We start from the raw sequence: 21,488 nt of genomic DNA, 5'->3' as shown, positions 1-21,488 counted from the left end.
GAGCCAACGTATCTCTCCCCTCTTTCTGCTTCAGGTGGTACCTTGGGCAGAGGCTCCACTTCTCCAGCACTTTGTCCCTGCTTAGACAGCCATCCCACGATCTTACCTGGTTCCCTACTTGACCCAGCTCTGAGCTCTAGGAACTCTGCCCCCTTCTTGTGCTTCTCTTCCAGCCTAGCGGCACAGCAGCTGTTGCTGTATTGTTCCTCTTGAGTGGCTTCTCAGACCCTTTTATCACCAGCTTAACCCATTGCCTGCGTTAAGTTCCCTCTGCTTTAAATACTCAGTTTAATTTCACTTTTCCTCTTTGGAGCTAACTGATACAGCTATCATTCCTATTCACTAATGCACATGTTCTTTTTTGTACCATGGCTACAGTTGTGAGGATTGCAACTTTTATAAAACATTTTAATTTTACTCAGCTTTTTAAAAGATATTATTCCCTAATTTTATTTTGGAAAAACTAATTTTTTCAAGTGAGCTTTAAAATTATGTTCTCAATTTTTTTTAGATTTTATCTTACTGACATGCTTAAAGAAACACTCACGAGTAAACAAAAATACCTATACAAAATGTTTATTTAAAAATTGTTTGTACTAGTAAAAAAATGAAAATAACCAATTTTAAATACATTTACAATGTATTTACACAATGCGATACTCTAGGTCTTTAAAAAGATTATGGTATACACCCTGGAATATACCGCTATGGAATAAACCGCTATAATCATCTTAGAAAACTCTTTGGCAGTATCTACTAAAACTAAATATGTGAATATGCTATCACCTAGCTCTTCAACTCCTAGGTATATATTCAACAGATATATATACATATGTTCATAAAAAGACACATGCAAGAATGTTCCCAGCATCTCTATTCATAATATTCTCAGTCTGGGAATAACACAATTATCTACTAAAGGAGGAATGTGTAAATTGTCATGTAATAGTCATGTAATGTAATATGGCAATGAAAAGCCAAACTACTGAATGACTCCTAAATATTGAGAATGAAACCAGACACAGTAATAACATACAGTGTGATTTCATTTACATAAAGTTCAAGAATGGGTAACATTAATAGGTGCTGAAAAAAAGTCATAATAGTGTTTACATTTAGGGAGTCATGATTGGAAAGGGACATGAGGGAGGGATGATTTCTGTATTCTTGTATGTATGATAAATTTCAATTTTAGAAGTTTAAAAATGTATAAGGTAGATCCATATGTATTGATGTAGAAAGATATCCAAGTTATGCTGCTAAGTTAAATAAAATAGTTGTTGGAGGGTACATAAAGAAAGAGTCCATATGTGTTAAAAAAAAAAAAAACGACTATCATATATGTGTGTGTGTGTGTATAAATATATATTCATGTGTGAGTACTTACACACATACATACACACACTCAAGAGAAAGTAAGAGAATGAGAGACTTGGTTTGGATTTTCCCCCACAAATATGAATCATTTTCATAATAAAAAAAATCAATGGAAAATTTGTGTTACATTGCATTGAAACTGTAAGTTAATTTAGGAAAATAATTTTATCTTACAATATTGTTTTCCTAGCCAGAAATATGGTATGTCTCACCATGTGGTGTTCATCTCCTTTTATACCCTCTAGTCAAGCTTTTAAACCTTCTTCCTATAAATCCTGCCTGACTCTTAAAAGGTTATTCCTGTGGGTTAGTTATTTATTTACCGTTGCTCTTATGAATTAAGCTAATAGCTAAGCTTCTCGAATGAGAAGTCTAATCTTCTATTTCCTCATTCCCCATTCATTTCTAACCTGCTCAACCCTAATGAAGGTTTTCTGGCAGAGATTATCTGTTTCCAAGTACAACAGATGGCTTCTGTTTTTTAGAGTGACACTTGTAAACAGTCATTAATTCATTAATTCAATAAACATTTGTTGATCACTTGATATATGCTAGACATAGTGCCATACACTGTAGGTTCAAATACCACCTCTACCCTCAAATTGTTTATGTCTTATTGGAGCAAACAATAAATGGATACTTATAACACACTGTGGTGTGTGCTCAAGTGGAGATAAGCACAATATTCTATGGACAGACATCAGAGGGGCACCTGCCCGGCCTTGGGTTATTAGAAACCACTTTCCAGAACAGATGTTGTATATGTTGAAACCTAACTTCTATGAGAATGATGAACATTCTGGGCATAGGTGAGATTACATCATTATTTACAGAAGGTCAGAATCAAGAGAAAAAACAGCACATTTCAGCACATTTAAGGAAATGATAATAATGCAATATGGCTGGATTATAGCATGTGAGGTAGGTAACTGTAGAAAGTTAGACTACAACAGTAGGTAGAAGGCAGGTTGTAAAGCCTTTAATGCCATCCTAAGGAGTTTGGAGGTCAGTGACAAGCCACTAGAAGGGTTTGTTTGTTTCACTAGAAAATTCTATCAAACTGCTTTTTAACTTTTAGATTTTTCTTGAAATTTAATTAACATACAGTGTTATATTAGTTTCAGGCGTACAACATAGTGATTCAACAATTCTATGCATTTCTCAGTGCTCATCAAGATAAGTATACTCGTAATTCCCTTTATCTATTTCACCCATCTCCCCACCCACCTCCTCTCTGGCACTGAAGATTTTAAAGGCAGGAGTTGATATGATCAAATTTGCACTTTAAGAAACTGAATTAAGTGACATTGTGAAGAGCAGATTAGAATGGCAGAGGCACTGGTAGCAAGGAGCCCCTGCTTGTTTTAATGATCTAGACAGTGGAACTGAAGAGAAGTCATATAGAGACCAGAAATGTTAAACAAGCAAAAGTAAGAAGACTTGGCAATTAACTGGAAATAGGAGGTTAAGGATTGAGGGGAGTCAAGGATGAAAGCAAGGTTCTGACCTGGTGGAGAGCGTGAACTGTGGGCTCCATTGACCAAAATGAGACAAACAAGAAGAAAATTTTGCAAGGGCAGGGAGTGATGGGATGCAGAGTTTAGTTTGAGAAATGTGGGTGTTTACTTGCTTGTGCAAAACAGCAGTCAGTGGGACATAGGGGCTTGGTCTTCAGGAACCATATTTGGGAAGGAGCACTAGATTTGAGAAGCACGAGCATTGGGCAGGGAATTACGTGCAAGTGAATGGGATCACCAAGGGTAAGAACACACAACAAGCAATTAAGGGACAGTCTCTGTTCAGTCAGATTTGAGTAACTCGGTTTTGCTTTGGATATCTTTGGTATCTTGCTTTTGCTACCTGCTAGCCTGGGGGCCATCCTAAGGATCTTTAACTTCTCCATCAGGTGACATATTAGTAGGGTTTTATACCTTATAGGGTTTTATAAAAAATCAAATATCATCTCTAAAAAGCATTTAATACAAGTAAGAATTTGATGAATATTAGCTATTATTACTATTGCTGTGGTCGTTATAAGTTTGAAGATGAACTCTGATGACCTGACACCTTTTAAAAGGAAAACAGAAAAATAGCTCATGAAGGAATCTGAGAAGCAACAGCCAGAGAGTTAGGGGGGAAAAAATCAGAGACTGCAATGTCACATAGGCCAACGTGGGGAGAGGGAGGCAAGGAAAGAGCATCTCAAGAGGAAAAAATAGACACCAGTTTAAAATGCAGTGATAGAGGTAAGTAAAATAGGGGCTTATATAGCATCAAACTATCTTAACAAGCATAGATTCGCTTGCATTCTAGAAACAAAAGCTGGATTACATTTAGGCTGAAGAATGAATAGAAGGTGAGAAAAAAGGAAGACAGGATTTATAGTCATTTTTTTGTGAAAAGATAAAGATGATAGAGAAAGATGGACGGAGGAAGAAGTTTGGCTGCTTGTTGATGTGATAGTGAAGACTTAACCATGGTTGTGCTGATGGGAAGAAATCTTCCAGAGAGGGTGCTTATAGATCTTGAGAAAAAAGATGGATGGCCGACCAACCAAAGAGGTAAGGATGAGGTGGGAGAAGACGGCTCTAGTACACAGAAGCAGAGAGGTCCTTGATCAGAAGGAGGAACATCTACTCCACCATGACGGAGGAAAGAGAGGCAAGAGAAGGGGGCAGGAGTTGGAAGGTTTGCAAATATACAGAGGGAGGAATCTGAGGAAAGTTCCATCCATCTGTTGTTGTCTATTTTCTTTGTAAATTATGTGCTTTAAGTGAAGAGAGAAACAGAGAGGGATCAAAGGTTTCAGGAGAAAGAAAATTTGAAAAAGCTGTGGAAATTGAAAAAGGGAAGCAAGAGAAAGTCAGAAAATTTTCCAGGCAGATTTCAGGACCCAGTTGTTACTGAAACTGTTCATTTGCCAGACTATCAATCTGTTATTTGTGCTAATTTTCTCCAGTAGTGCTTAGTAGCCCAGGAAAGTAGCCCAATGAAAGAGGCTTAAACTTTGGTTTTGTTGGTAGAAGCAGGGGAAGGGGAAGTGGCCAGAGTTGAGACATATGGCAAGAATGGGGTTTAAACATTGGAGCTTGGACAGAAAAGGAAGTGGAAAATATGAGGGAATTGTAGATCAAAAGACAGGGAGTAAGAAATTATAGATCCCAATGAGGTTGTGGAAATAATGGTGAGAAGAACTAGAAAGATAAGACTTTGTGGTACAAAAGCAGTTGTGACTATTTCAGAAAGGGGCTCTGTTGGATGAAAACAGGGTCTGGGCTGGAGATGTGGACATGGTGCTCTGAAATGGAGCGGGTATGATGACTGTTGGTGTAGGAAAAGCCAAGCTAATGGGAAGTTAAGCTGTTTGCTGGGAGACCCAATGATCCCTGAAGCTACTCCAGATAGGAACAGGGGTAGAAAGAAAGATGCATCAGGTGCCAAAATATGTGATGAATGAAAAATAGTGACTGGAAAACTTATGAGAACAAAAAAGGTATGAAAGGTGATACCCTAAAAGCATCACAAACCTCCAAGAAGGAGTAAGATGAGGAGTCATAAAAGTTTGGATATGGCATTGAGGAATGAGGATTTTGACCCTAGTTTTGTGTGGGAAGTGGGTGGCACCCACTTAAACAGATGCTGAAGAAACCAGTTTTCAGTGAAAGCCAGGGAACAGGATCGCCAGTCTGTGCAGAAGATAAAGATGTGGGAGAGATAGACTGAATAAGATAGGCGTCAGAGAAGGTAATGTGCAAGGTCTGGGAGGTGCTGGGTGCAGGAGAGAAACCTTTTCAACATGGCGATGGGAACATGGAAAACACACAGTGGAAAGCTTTAAATTAAGCACAGTAACCACAAATCACAGGAATGTGCAGCACAATGGGTTCAGTGATTCTAATTGTAAACATTCCATGCCTCAACTATTGTAGCAAACTCCTAACTGGCTATTCTGCTTCCAGCTTTCCTCTTTTAAATTCATATCACATGATGTATCTGGATTTGATTATGTAAAATGTACTTCTAATCCCGTCATTTATCTCCTTGATTAAAATCCTCCTGTGCTTTTTATCAAATCTTCAGTGCTAATTGTAAACTCCTAAAATTAGCATTGTATATGGGTCTCTACAGTTATCTGGCTCCTGTCCACCTCCCCAGCCTTATCTCCTGGCAGACCTTCAAATGCTGTACCTTGTCCCTTCATCACTGTGAACTACATGAAACTTCCCCAAACTCTGCACACTCTAAGTGAAGATAAGGGAAAAAGAATATTCCGGGTAGAATAAACAGTTTAAAGAGACGTGAGAACCAAGAGCTTTGAGAAATGTCAAAAGATAGAATTTAACTGGACTCTGAAACATAATTAGATGATAAGACAGGAAAAATAACGATTGCAGATAGCTTTTATTCTTAAATCAAGTACCATCTCTCTGAAATGTGTTATAGTGTAGGTGCTGTTAATTTTTCTCAAAGAGTTTAATTATATGCACCTACCAGGCTAAATATTTTGTATTAAGATACACTTGTCTGATGTTACTATTAACAATTACAGTTTACATGACCTTTTCTTCAACTTTCCAAGTTTTATATAGTCAAAATTTTTTTGATGTCGAGAGGCATATTGTTTAAAAGGTACTCTTCACAGCAAGTAACTCATAACAGACACCTTGCAAAAATGTGTGTGAGTTTGTATATTTTTCAAAGATAATGAGGAGAAAGATTTAAAATCTGTTCAAATGTTTTCTGGCAAAATGTACATGAGTCGTGCCAAAAGGAATTGCATATTGCATGCCTTCAATCTGTTTTTGAAATATTTGTAGATACAGGCAACATCTGTTCCACTGGACAGAGATATACTGTAAGTGCTAATAACTTTGGAAAGCCCTGATTTTAAAAGTTTGTACTTGAAAATTAAATATTTTTTAAACAGATACATGCTAAAGCTCTCTAAATGAACTTCATTTTTTTAAAAAATCACAGTAATTATAAAGAAAATATTCTACAAAATAAACCAAAGCTTAAGACTTAAGGAATTCTCTGAATGACTTAATCATGTGTTGAATATGTCTACTGGAAAAATATAATATTGCAACGCAGCTGTGTTAGGCATAGGTGGGGGTGGAGTGCAGTGTGGAGAGAGAACTAAGGGATCTATCCACAAATATATAAAACAGATTCCAAATTGAGGTAAAAGCAAAAACTATGTAGTCTTGAGAGAACATGAATGGGAGTTTAAAAATTCCAAGCGGAAGGAAAATAATGAAAAATTGTCATTGGACAACAAAGCAAAGGGAAGTGATTTGGTGGAGGTCCCTGATCGCTGGCACATACCAAGACTGGACCTAGTTCAGGATTAGTAAACGTTGTAAGTACTGGTGGACCAGCACTGACCAGATTTGTCAGTTGGAATAATATTGTTCCAGAAAAGTCTAGGTCTGAATCAAAATAAATGAAAATAGTCACTTTATAAAAATATCTGTCTTGTGGTAAATTATATGAAATGGTAGAAATTTCTTTTTTATGGCTACAGGAGGAATGTCTTTGACAAGATGCTTATTGTCATTAGGTAGTATTTTTCAAATTTCAGGGAACTTTGCATTAGTGGATAATGAAATCCATTTGAGTTGATCATAACATTTTTAAAATGAAAAATAATACTTTAAAATGACATTGCATTATAGATAATAGGGGTAAGAATTGTTAGCATTTTGTTTCAAATGTGTATATGTGAGAAAGATATGAAGTGTAGTTCTTATTGTAGATCAGAGTTTTTAAAATGTTATATTTTCTCCTCTTTGGAGGCTAACCTAGTTGCAATTTGGTCTAAAGAGCAGATCTAAATCAGAGACGATACTGGGGCCGATAAAGTCTTAGGTATCACAGACTCCTCTGAGGGTCAGAAGTGCAGGGAAACCAAATAGACTAGGGACACATCTAAGGGGGATGATGGAGAGTGGGTGGGGTAGGAGTCCCAACAGTTGCCCTATTCCTGCTGTTACAACTTGGGGAGCCTGGACTGGACTTTGGAGGAAGAGGGGTATTTCTATGCTCCTCCATGGAACATTCACCCCATTTCTTTGCGGTACACAAGAAAAAAATAGCAAGGGAATACTTGGCTGGTTTTATGATCGACAAAGGACCATGCACCATATTAACCATTATAAGTTGTGGAATCAGTTTTCTAGGGTTCATAGGTATGAGTCACCCAGATGCTAAACATCTCATGTGATTTAGGAATTCGCATGCCTAAAGCAAGGAACAAAAACCTGCATATCCAATGAGTTGAAAAACCATTGTTGTGTAATTGAATGACAAACATAGGAATACTTGTCTACCTAGCCTTATCAGAAAGTGAGGTGTCCAAAGACTGGTAAGGATCCTTGATCACGGGAGGGGCACTAACTGGCTAAGAAATAGGTTAGGAGGGACACTTAATTTTTGCTGCACACACTTCTTGAATTTTAAACCATGTGCATTTTACCAGTTAAAAAATAATAATAATTTGTATTTAGGAGAATAAAATAAGTGCCGTGTTAGTGAAATTTTTAGATAAAGTAGCTCTATAGGGGACACCTTCTTGGGTCTTTAGCCAATAGCCATTCTCCTGGATCCTTTTGGTAAAATTCCCTGATTTTTCTCCTGGTGGTAATATGTCCAAGCCCCAGAAGATGAAGACTAGCCTACACAAGTCAGGGATGGCAGGAAAAACCATGACCCTCAAGTGTGGGAGAGCCTGCTCTGAGGAAGGTACTGCTCCAGATGCAGAGGCATGGACAGAAGGCCCGAGAAAAGAAGCTGAGGCAATTATTACGGTGCAAACATACCTGCCAGGGTGATTCCTTCCACCCTCCTCTCTTGTGCTAAGCCATGAGAGAAAAATTATCCACAGCTAAAGCAGTAAATGTGCACACACACATGTATGCACACATGCACAATCTCTAAACGCTGGCAATGATAATCAAAATTAACTCTCACAGACAGGTCTTCTCAAATGCACACATAAGAATACTATCAAAAATCACAAAACGTTTGAAGAAAAACTGTAATAAAAGGAAGCAACAAATAATTTAAAGAATCATAAATATTTTCATAGGGATATGAGAGGCTGTCTTAACCATGAAAAATAACAGGCTGAGTTATAAATCTTGAAAATAAAAAATAGTGGTTTTTAGTAGTGAGAGAGACAGAGAGAGACAGAGAGAGATGGACTGAATAGCTGCATAATTATGCTGGAAAAGTAAACTAGAGTGCTAGCCTGTTAAGGCAGTGAATTCTCCTATAGTACGGCCCAACACGACAGACAGGCGGCAGGGAAAGAAATATGACAGAAAAATCCAGAAGAGTCAACCCATGTGAGGAAACCATCAAAGTTAAAAGGGGTAGGGGATGCTGAAAGCTGAAAAAATACATCAATTTTCCATTTAAAATGGACCATGTAGTGCTAAGCAGAATAAATCAAAAGGACAAGTGCCTGGAAACACTTGGAAAAACGCAAAAGAGAAAAGAAAATTTGAAAGTCCTCAAAATATGAAGAGACAGAAGTAAAAAATTTAATTCCACAGAAATGAGATTGAGATAGACTTTAGTTAAAAAAAAGATAGATGTAAAAAGACAGCAGAACATTTCTCAAAAACTGTAAAGGAGACAACTGTCTGAAACTAGAAGCTTATGCCAACAAAAATAATTCATATTAGAAAAAAATATTGAAAGAAGACAGGGAATATGTATATACGATAGAAGATTTGATAACTATAAACTTTTTTTTTTTAACTATGGCAAGAAAAGTCCAGACACTAGTGACAGCACAATGTAAATGAGATATGTGCTTCTACTGAAAGAGATTTTTCAAATTCGGTAAAAACAAACAAAATCTATATCTAAATGTGTGATGTTTACAAAAGCTCTAAGCCAACGTGCTATAAGGATATCTGAAAAGAGAAATAATGGAGAAAAATATAACAGAAAATTGCTAACAAAAAAGGCAGATTTAAAAATATCCATATCAGGCAAAGTAGAAATCAAGACTAAGCATGGAAAGGAAAAAGAATTATATGGAGATGAAAGGAACAATATAAAAATAATGTATACTCTTGATACTTCAAGTTCTTAACAGCAGAAATATATAAAATAAAAAGGGAGATAAATAAGTGAAATTAGTAAGTGCACAATCATAGTCAGAGATTTTAATATATCTTCCTTATAAATTGACAGATCAAGTAAACTAAAAATAATTAAAGCTGCTTAGAACTCAAGAGCACAACTGGGGCACCTGGGTGTCTCAGTCAGTTAAGAGTCCGACACGCTCAGGTCATGATCTCACAGTCTGTGGGTTCTAGACCATCGTCAGGCTCTGTGCTGACAGCTCAGAGCTTGGGGCCTGCTTCAGATTCTGTGTGTCCCTCTCTCTCTGCCTCCCCCCCCCCCCCCGCTCTGTCTCTCTCTCTCAAAAATAAACAGAAAAAAATTCAAAAGCACAACTTTCAAAATTGGTTTTATAAATAGTAAATATATAGGGAACTTTGTAGTCAAGGGAACATTCATGAAACTACCATTTTTCAGTCCACAAAAGAAATCTCAACAGGCAAAATTCTCTGATCTCAAAGCAATAAAATCATAGAGCCATTCACAATTACAAAGTGTTTACTCTGTGCCAGGTATTGTTTGTTCTAAGAGATGGTTGTTACATTTAGCAAATAAAGGTACAGGTGACAAGTTAAAATAGAATTTAAGATAGGCACTGAATAATTCTGTAGAGATATTAGAACTTTTAGAAATTTTTAGAGATAATTAGCTTGCACAGCATTGGGGGAAAAAATGGAGAAGCCTTTCTGTATCTTTCTAAGATAATTTTATAATCTTGATCCCTAAGCTAGACAAACATGGCACAAAAAATAAAACCATAGGCCAACTTTACTTTTAAGTATAGCTGCAAAACTTCAAAATAAAAATTTAATAGATTAAATATAGCAGTGTATTAAAAGTTGCTTGACATCAGAAATGCAAGGAAGGTTTGACACTATAAAATGGTTTAATTAATTTGTTTTTTAAAAGATTAAAGAGAAAAAACCCACAAAATTATTTTAACAAATGCAAAAAGTCCATTTATTAAAAATGGCATTTTTTAATTTGGTAAGTACATAAGACAGTAAGAAACTTTCCTAACTTGATGAAGTATATCTATCTAAAATCAATAGTGACATATCAGAAAACCTAATGAAAAAAAAGCCCTGGTCATAATTGAAAATGATAGAGAATTAAAGAAAATAACTAGGAATAAAACTAATGCAAATGTGCAAAATCTAAGGTAAAAACTTTAATGTAAGACATAAAAGGAGATACAATTAAATAGAGAAACACAGCCTATTAATGGAAAGAAAATATAGTAAAGGTAGTCATTCTCTGCTAAACAAATTATAAAATAAATATAATCCCAATTCAAAGCCTAACAAGATATTTTAAGTGAAATTTGACAGTCCATTTCTCAGAAAAGATGCAAAAGGAGCCACAAAATGAATTAACAGACAGAAAAAGATGGAGACTTTACACTATCAAATTATATAATATACTATAAATATATGCTTATATATTATATAATATTATATAATAATATATAATACATATTATATATCATACAGATTATATAATACATATTATTATATAATTATGTAAGCATTATATACAATTATATAAATATTAATATCTAACATATATAAGTAGTTTAGCATTGAACCATTTAATAAAATACTTTTTTAAAACTATTTTATTAATAGTTTTTAAAATATTTCATTTTATTTCTAACATCTTAATAAAATAAAACTGTTATATTAAATAGTTTACAAATATATTCCCCTAGAATGCTAAGGGAATATATTTGTAGTCTTGGAGCACATATATCTTACATATGGAGTACATATATCATACATATATCTTGAAAGATAGAAGTGCATATTGTAAAAGAAACTATTGATAAATTTGGCATTAATATAGAAAACATGTGCATGAAAAAAGAATGATATTTCTACCAATATTATTAATTTTTAACACTAAGAAATTTAGAATCTTCAGAAGAAAGGGCTCAAAACTCAGGAAGTTAAAAGTAGACAGGGAGAGGGGCGCCTGGGTGGCGCAGTCGGTTAAGCGTCCGACTTCAGCCAGGTCACGATCTCGCGGTCCAGGAGTTCGAGCCCGGCGTCGGGCTCTGGGCTGATGGCTCAGAGCCTGGAGCCTGTTTCCGATTCTGTGTCTCCCTCTCTCTCTGCCCCTCCCCCGTTCATGCTCTGTCTCTCTCTGTCCCAAAAATAAAATAAACGTTGAAAAAAAAAATTTTTTTTTAAAAATAAAAAAATAAATAAATAAATAAAAAGTAGACAGGGAGAACTACCAAATGTTCAAGGTCTGCTATATAACTGAAATCATACTAGGGGCTTGACATAGGCTATCCCATTTAATCTTAGAGAATCCTCATCAAACCAAGAAGGATATATTACTATGGTTGTCTTGCTGAGGAAGAAATCTCGTATCAAGCAATTGGCAAGGGTAGAATTCAAACCCAACGCTTCAATGCCGCCTTGACTCCTGCAAAATAAGTAAACATTAGAAATTATACAAAAAAGTGCATGAGTGCTAATAGTTTGCTAAAATAGTAAACCAATTAGAATTTGGTAGATTAATTTAAGATGGAAATAAACAAAATGCACTCAAAGGAAACAGTTATTTAGTACAGTGTATGGTAGATAACGGATAAGAAGGAAGCAGGAGCCTTATTCTGAAGCTGTTGAAATGTTTTAGTGTCACACTATAGGAGCCTGCATGAGTCTTGTAGACATGAGTCTGTAAAATGTTTTAAAGTACTAAAATAACAGCATATAAAGCCAGACTCAGCTGTAAGAGAAATCCTTTGAATCTACTTCCTTGGCTTTAAGTTAGGCTGCTGGTGCACTGAGGGTTAGTGAAGAGTAGTGGTGATCAGCTAAAAATGCGACCTAAGACTGCCTCTCATGGAGTCATGTAGATTGTCACTGCATCTGTATACCTGCATTCTGAACACTGCATGCAGTGATAGCGTGTCTTGTGATGTTCGTGGCCTACTGAGTAGAGACAGTAGAAGCCTTGTCAAAAGTGTTCTCCATGAGGAATTTGGGGTCGGACTCCATTTTGGAGTATCTGCTGATTTTAAAAAGAATGGAATCTCTCTCTAGAAGATTCTGTTGTTCAAGTTAGCAGATAACAGGATTTGCTCAGTGCATCTTACATTCTTTTCTAGGAATCATTTTGAAGTATTTATAAATGTTTGAAGTAGTGTCAGTCCCTGCCCTATGTGAGAGGTCAAGAGTTGAAGTAACTTCAGTCTAATACGTTTCCACCACCTGATCCCAGAAGCAGTCCCTTCAAAGTCCTGTAGTGTTTTAAGAGCTTTGCAATGAATATGGCCATTCAAATGATAGGATTGGAGGTGCCTAGAGTAAGGCCGCGGCTCAGCATGCTAACTACAATATTAAAATGTGCCCAGTAGTCTCTTCCTTATAAGCCTGTGATTTGATGTCTGCCTCAAATTTTGTTTGCTTTCATCCAGTGAAAATAGCAACTCCCATTTGGCCCGGGCCTGGCAAGCATATGGCTCTTCCCAGTCTCTTACGGGACTTAATTCTGCATCCATACCAGTGGGATTGGCTTTCACATGAACTAACTAACAGCCTAGATTCCAAGTACTGCTCCCTTTGACTGTTCCCATGTTTGCTGAGTTCCCAGTCTCTCTCTTTGAAAAGGAACATCTTTCACAGATGTGAACAATTCCCCACTAATAAATTAGGGGGAATTATCTGCATTGAACAAAAGGGGAGAATTTAAATATCAGTGTTTGGTTATTATGGAACATAATCTCCCTACTATAAACATGTAAAAATATTCATTGTGATGGGTTGTAAAAATCCTTTTAAAATTTATATTGTTTGCTATGGCCAAAAGAAATCTTAGCTGTTTCTACTTTGGACATTTGAGTTAGAATGTAACATTTGTGGGTAAACATCATCTTAGCCAGATGAAGGCTGCTGCCTGGTAATGAAACAGTTTTCCACTGGAAAAAAAAAAAAAAATTGGACCGTAAATGTAAAATAATGTGCTTATATATTTGTGAGATTAAAGCCATCTAAAAACAGGAGAAAAGAATGAAGAGAGTGAATCTAAGTTTTTCTCCTCTAATAAAGACCTGCAAACTAGAAATCTTTGTTTTCCTCTTTGAAAATACATTCTAGTGCCTTGAGTGTTTTGTGTGTGTGTGTGTTTTTTTTTTTTTCCTCAACACATAATTGATTCCTGGAATGGCATTCACTTTGAGTGTGGACAGTTGTGCCTTTGGGACAGAAGCAGTTGTTTCTACCTTTGTCATTTTGAACAACAGTGATAGTTGGAGACTATTTTTTCCCAAAATTACCACTTAAGAGACCTAGAAAACTGAGCAATGTCATTTTGTATGTTTATAAAAGACAAATCAGTCTTTCTACTATAAACCAAGTAGAGGAAAAAGACAATTGAGCTAATGGCATTTTTATCCCTGGGAATATACAGCGTCATTAAAAATAGAAGCATATAAATATTTTAGGATACAGTGAAAATGGTGGTGTGTTGAAATTTTTGAAAAAGATTTTTAAAATAGGGAAAATTTTTGCAGACTAGCAAAAAAAAATAATGGAACTCTTTTTTTAAAAAAAGACTACAGATAGAAAAACTTTTTCAATGTATTTTTCTTATGTGTTTTCTTTTTGACAAGAGGTCTTGTGTAAAAGAACAGAATGTGCCTCACATAACCAGTGAGTACTGGAAAAGATAGATTATGTATTAATTGATGATTAAGTAACTTATTCTCTTAGCTGTAATTATAAATCACCATTTTTCTTTACAATTGATTCATAATTCTCATGAGCCAAGATGGCGGATCTATCTAGCTATAGATAAAAATTCAAAATCATGTAACTTGAAGGAAGCAAATATATAAACATCATGGCTGGAAAAAAACCCAAAAACTAAGGATCAGTTAAGTGTAATTTAAGTATGAATATACATCTAGTATATATTTTTTTCTTTTTCTTCCCCAGAGTTTGCATGTAGATGTAGTGATTATGAAATGAACATGACTAGTTAGGACCTAACTCCATATAGTACAATGAAATATATTTATAAGCAATAAATTATTTCAGTGCACTCATGAGAATGTGTACCATTTAGCGTTAAACTGAACTTTCGTTAAACACAAAATTTGGTAATGTTGTATTTGTTAAACAACCTATAGTAAGGTTTGTTGTGTTTGTTAATTATTAATGTTTTACCAAATTTATTTGATAAGAACTTTTATCATTGTCTTCAAGTTAGAATTCTAACCTACATACTAAACCTTATTTTAAATTATCCCATCATTTTTATGATACCATTATCAGTATTCCAAATCCTTGAAAGCTTCCAAATTTAGTCTTTAAACCTGAAACTTGTTTACCTAAGTATTTGAAAAAATGAGAAACAAAAAAAGGCAATTATTGTGTTGGCAAATTATTCAAATTTTTACACAATTTAAAAACTATTTATAAAAAATTTAGTTAGAATGTTGACCTTCCTATAATTAAAAAAGTTAAGATATCCTAAAAAATATTATAGCTTTCTTTCAGAATGTTTTCAGAGGATTTTGTTATGTGGTTAAATATTTTTTCTATTAGAAAAATAATAGGGGCGCCTGGGTGGCGCAGTCGGTTAAGCGTCCGACTTCAGCCAGGTCACGATCTCACAGTCCGTGAGTTCGAGCCCCGCGTCAGGCTCTGGGCTGATGGCTCAGAGCCTGGAGCCTGTTTCCGATTCTGTGTCTCCCTCTCTCTCTGCCCCTCCCCCGTTCATGCTCTGTCTCTCTCTGTCCCAAAAATAAATAAACGTTGAAAAAAAAAAAATTTAAAAAAAAAAAAAAAAAAAAAAAAAGAAAAATAATATATTAAATCTTAACCTAAATGTACAAGGCATTAAGAAGTAGCAATATCATTCATAAAAGAATTCACTATAAATTACCTAAATATATTTTTCCTACTGCATTTCCAATTCAACCTGAAAAAAATCAATCTGCACACAATTTTTAGAAGTTCAACTATTCAATAATGTATCATAAAGATGTATTTTTCTCACATCAAGCTCACAAAATCAGCATGAGCTATTATATCCCCTCTCTGCATAAGAGAAAATGGAAATCCAATGAGGTCATGCCTTTGCCTCATCAGATGCAAAACAGGTTTATTGTCCATGTTTTCTAGTTTACTGATATTTTCATTTCAAAGAAGCTCATATTCTCAGTTACATACTTGAAATAACCATAGTCTAGAAAAAAAGTTTAAATTAAAATGAAATGACCTTTAATGTGGGTATTAAATTTCTGATGATCACCATCATCAAATGCATTATCATTTCCATAGGAGCACGTGAACAGAATACAAGCTGGCAAATATTTTGTGCAGAAAGATATTTTAAGCTCATAAACAAGGTATTATGTGTTCCACTAGAACTTTTTTTCTATATCTAGATTATTTTTTTCTTTTTTAAGTGTTTTTTTGTTTTGTTTTGTTTTGTTTTGTTTTTTGGAGAGAGATTGAGAGAGAGAGTACAAGGGGAAGAGAGAGAGGGAGAGAGAATCTCAAGCAGGCTCCACAGGAACAGCACAGAGCCCAATGCAGGGCTCGAACTCACAAACCATGAAATCATGAACTGAGCTGAAACTAAGAGTAGGATGTTTCACCCACCCTGAGCCACCCAGGAGCCCCTATATCTAGATTATTTTTAATGATAAATCTTAAAGTATATAACTGAACCCTAACATAGTATTTAACAATGTAAAAAATCTCTTGATATATGAATCAACTAGGAACAGTTTTATTTGTGTAGAAGAGTGCCTGATAAGATAAGCCTTTTTTTATTAAGCAAAAAATGTCACATTTGAGCCAATATTGAAGAGGTGTATGAAGGAAAATGGCTAAGTGGATATGCATTTGCAAAAGGACTGTGAACATAAGGTAACAGGGAGTAGTGGGATAGGTAAGGAAAAATGAACATATATGCCACTTAAAAGCCTTCAAGCACAAACGCTTCAAAATTCTGTGCTAAGATTGACAACTCAAGCTAAACAAGGGATTTCTTCAAATGGTAACCAGCAGTTTGCAACCATTGTGTAAGTGGAATTCAGAAAATATAAGTAGCCTTGGAGCATTTATTCTTTGTTTCAAGAGTTACTGGACCAGCTCCTCCTATTTTACAAATGCCAGTCGGACCCAGGTACTCATGGGAAGAATGTAAAACATTGAATTTTTGGTTTGATAAAGGATGCTACTCTTTTTTTTTTTTTTTAATGTTTTTTATTTATTTTTGAGACAGAGAATGAGCAGGGGAGGGGCAGAGAGAGAGGGAGACACAGAATCCACAGCAGGCTCCAGGCTCTGAGCTCTCAGCACAGAGCCCGACTCAGGGCTTGAACTCACAGACTGTGAGATCATGACCTGAGCTGAAGTCAGGCACTTAACCGACTGAGCCACCCAGGCGCCCCAAGGCTGCTACTCTTAATACCCTCCTGAAATGCAAGATGTTGGGGCGCCTGGGTGGCGCAGTCGGTTAGGCGTCCGACTTCAGCCAGGTCACGATCTCGCGGTCCGTGAGTTCGAGCCCCGCGTCTGGCTCAGGGCTGATGGCTCGGAGCCTGGATCCTGTTTCCGATTCTGTGTCTCCCTCTCTCTCTGCCCCTCCCCCGTTCATGCTCTGTCTCTCTGTCTCTCTCTGTCCCAAAATAAATAAACGTTGAAAAAAAATAGAAAGGGATTTCAATTTAACTTATTCTGTCCTCAGGTCTGCCTGAGGGTTATTGGTAGAAATGCAGCCAGCAACTGCAAAGAGGATCTTGCCAAGATATAAGGGAGAAGGAACTCAAGACTGGGACCAAGAAGCTCATCGGTAACACAGCTAAGAAACTCTGACCTGCCTTTAAGCCTCTTTGTTTCATCATTTGGGTACAAAAGAAGTGTTCTGCACATGAATGTGACTTTAAAAATCTGTAGTCTGAATCCCAAGTACAGCATTGTGATGTAACAAAGATTTAGTGATTGAATGAGAAAGGATAGCCCTTACTCGATGCAAAGGAACAAATTAGAGTTGCAACCCTCTGTAGACGAAACAGAGGCAAGGGCAACGGAATCAGGGACCTCCAGTGAACTCATCAGAATGTTCCACTGCTCCCCACCTTGTGCTCGGAAGCAGCTCCAACAACTTTACGCTGAATACGCCCCGGAAGTTTGGACAACTAGCCCAATGATGTCTTAAGAGAGAGATTTTAGAGGAGGTGTCAAAAACATAAGGAAAGAAATTAAATGTATCTGTAGTTCCGGCTGAAGAAGTGGGTCTTTCTGGTTATATCTAGCTCATTAAGAAATCAAGGATTCATGAATACGTTGTTCAGTTTGGAGGATTCCAATTCTTATTTAGAGCTCATACTATGGTTTTTCAATAAAATCGTTTCAATAAATGATTTTAAACAACTACTCATATTCAAAAAAGTGTGGACACTTATCTTTAGAATATTGAAGCCAGATTTAATAAATAAAATCCAGTGATGAAGTTAAGACTTTACATTTGCATCACATATCATTTTGCTTATGCTATTTCTTTTCAGCATCACTGCACCCCTATGAATTAGGCCAAATTATGGGTTTTGGTATTCAGAACTCAAGCGATAGATAATGTTTGAAAAGTTATAAAGTAAGCACCCACGTCTTTTGGACGAAGTCACTGTGTGCAAAAATAGCAGAGAACCTCAAATAAATAGCCAAATACACCTTAAAAGACTTTAGGATTAGATTAAGAGTATAAAGGGAATTCATATTTCTCTTCCTGTTCACGGCAGCCAATGTCCATTTCAAGTACCTTCCTCTTCACATTGTAGGAGCAGAAAGGGAGAAAGGAAGATGGCAATGGTGCCTGTCAAATCCCCTGATTCTCCTTCCCCACCTTTCCCAAAAGGTGGCCAAAGGCTCTTGCATAAAGTCAAACAGGGGCTTATTCCTAGTGAAGAGTCCTAGGCTTGCCTCTAGAACCTGCCTGCGCCTGAATCGATTCTCTTGGATGGCCTCTGGGATTTTCAGGGTTTTTTAATTTATTTTTTTAATGTTTGTTTATTTTTGAGAGAGAGAGAGAGAGAGAAAGAGAGAGAGAGACGGAGTGTGAGCAGGGGAGGAACAGAGAGAGAGAGGGAGGCACAGAATCCGAAGCAGTCTCCAGGCTCTGAACTATCAGCACAGGGTGCTTGAACTCATGAACCTCGAGATCGTGACCTGAGTCAAAGTCAGAGGTTAACCAACTGAGTTCCACCCCACTTCACCCCTCCCCTTGCCCCATGGGGATCTTCATTTTTAACAGCCTTCTCAAGGGTTAGTCTGCACACTAACCTGTAAGGATCACTGCCTACCTACTCCCTTCAAGGACTGCCTTACATATTAAAGTCCTAGTGCCAGAGTTTTTTGATTAACATTTTTAATATCATATTATTTGTTTATAAAACCCTAATCAATCAGTCTATGTTTAAGTCATTATGAATCACAGAAAATTGCTCTTCGCATTTTCCCATTTCCTATAGTTAATTGACCAGAAGTGGATCTGCTTATGAATGGCTTTTGAAATAAAAAAGCATACTGTTTTTAAACATTTCCCTTTTTTCAACTATTAAAATATGGTATAGCTGAGAAAAGCATATAAAACATCAAAAGAGAGGTCAACATTGAAATTAGAATCTTATAATGAAATAGTATGGAATATTTGCATGTGGTCTGTTTGGTTTAATGCCCCCAGAGTCTCAGTTACTCTCTTTCATTAAGTCAGACAGTTACCACAGTGCTATTTAGATCTTACCCAATTCTGATAAAAGGCACTTTGGTTAAAGAAGATTGAAAAATTTGAGCTTAGGTACATTTTTTTCTTTAGGATAATGCTTACGGAAAAAATACTTTAGAAGCTATCTATGAAATATTACATGTAAATGAAAACTGATAAATGAATTCATATGAAAGTCATTTTTTTATACAGAAGACCAATTTTGCTAATATCACTTATTTACTACTGCCTTCTTTTTCCAACTGAATTCTAATGATTCCTCTATCACATCCTAAGTTCTCACAAATGTTTAACATTAGGTCTTTACCAGTTTATTCCAATTACTGAGCTTTATATTGTCATAAAATACGCTAGGAAAGACACCCCCATCCTTTGTTCTACTTTCTCAGTTTTGACCATAATCCCCTCTATATAGATTTCAGATTCAGTTTGTCTGGTTCTATATAAAATTCTATTAAGAATTTCATTTGAGGGGCACCTGGGTGGCTCAGTCGGTTGAGCGTCCGACTTCGGCTCAGGTCATGATCTCGTGGTCTGTGAGTTCGAGCCCCGCGTGGGGTTCTGTGCTGACAGCTCAGAGCCTGGAGCTTGCTTTGGATTCTGTGTCTCCCTCTCTCTCTGCCCCTCCCCTGCTCATGCTCTGTCTCCCTCTCTGTCAAAATTAAACAGAAAAAAAAATTTCATTTGAATTGCATGACATTTGTGGACTAATAAGGGTTATATTTGACATATTTCTAGTTTTGAGTCTTTTCATCCATAACCATAGCAAATTTTCACATTCATTATGTCCTTCAGTAAATAGCATTTTGTCATTTCTTTCATACAGTATTTTTTTCTTTCATACAGTTCTTACACATCTTTAGTGAAGTTCACTGCTATGTATTTGTATTTTTTGAGTGGTATCTATTTTCTAAAAGATTTCATATTTGTTTATTGCTAATACACAGAATTATTTTTTGTGCCAATTTTTTTAAGTTTCTTTGTTTTGAGAGACAGTGTGTGTTCCTGGGCATGCAAGTGAACAGGGGAGGGGCAGAGAGAGAGGGAGACAGAGTCCCAAGCAGGCTCCACGCTGTCAGCACAGAGCCCCACACAGGGCTGAATCCATGAAACTCGAGATCATGTCCTGAGGCGATATCAACAGTCAGTCACTTAACACACTGAGCCACCCCTGTGCTCCTGTGCTGATTGGTATTCAGAAACCCTTTTATACTCTCTTTTTTCATTCTAATGTTTGTCTACATATTTTATTGAACTTGATGTGTATTCCATCATCTTTCTCCTTTCCTATCATTATGCTGTTTTTTAAAATATCTTGGTTTTAATGCCTCAGCCCAATTCTTCAGTAAAATATTGAATAATAGGCTGACAGCATGCCTTCTTATCCTGACTTCGTCAAAATGCTTCTAAATGTTTTGCCACCAAAATATTTGAGAGGGATTTTGATAGTTGTTCTTTATCGAGCTAAGATTGTTCTCTTCTATTCCTAACTTGCAAAGAGTTTCCATGTAATAACTCAAATTTTGTAAGTTTCTTCTTTGGAAACTATTGAGATTATTCTATGTATCCTTTTAGTCTACTAATATATTGTACTGCTCTCATGGCTTTTCTGATGGTAATCTTTCTTTATACTTCTAATATAAACCTTCTCTGCCATTATGAGTTATTTTTTAATACCAGTGGATTTGATATGGTGATAATCTAAGATTTTCACACCAACATCCATACTGCATAGCCTTCTTATTGGTCTTCCCACAATTCCTTGTCTTTCCTCTAGGATATTTGCCACACACCTGCTATTGATCCCTCTAAATTAAGATCATGTTACTGAAACTAAAAACCAAAGTCCTTAACGGAGCTCATAAAACCCTATACAAGCTGCTCCCAACAACCTCCCTCAATGTATCTCCTGTCCCATTTCCTTTCCTTACCCCTCTCCTGACTGTTTCTTGAAGCAACCACATACAGCTTGCCTCAAAGCCTTTACTCTCACTCTTCCTCCTGCCTGAAGTGCTTTTTCCCTGATATCTGCATGGCCACTCTCTAATTTTTTTATGCCTGCTCGAACGTCACCTCATGAGTTAAGCCTTCCCTATTGACTCTATCTAAAATAGTGCTCCCTTCTCTATTCCTATCCTACTCAACTTTATTTTTCTTAATAGCACTTGTCATCACATGACATATTTTATATTTATATTTATGTATTTATTTGTGGTTGATCC

Source organism: Lynx rufus, unplaced genomic scaffold, assembly GCF_022079265.1.
Source record: "Lynx rufus isolate CCGP_SWC_20201006 ecotype Redwood Valley unplaced genomic scaffold, mLynRuf1.p SCAF_2, whole genome shotgun sequence".
NCBI lineage: Eukaryota > Metazoa > Chordata > Mammalia > Carnivora > Felidae > Lynx > Lynx rufus.
Note: the sequence above shows the minus strand (reverse complement) of the source record.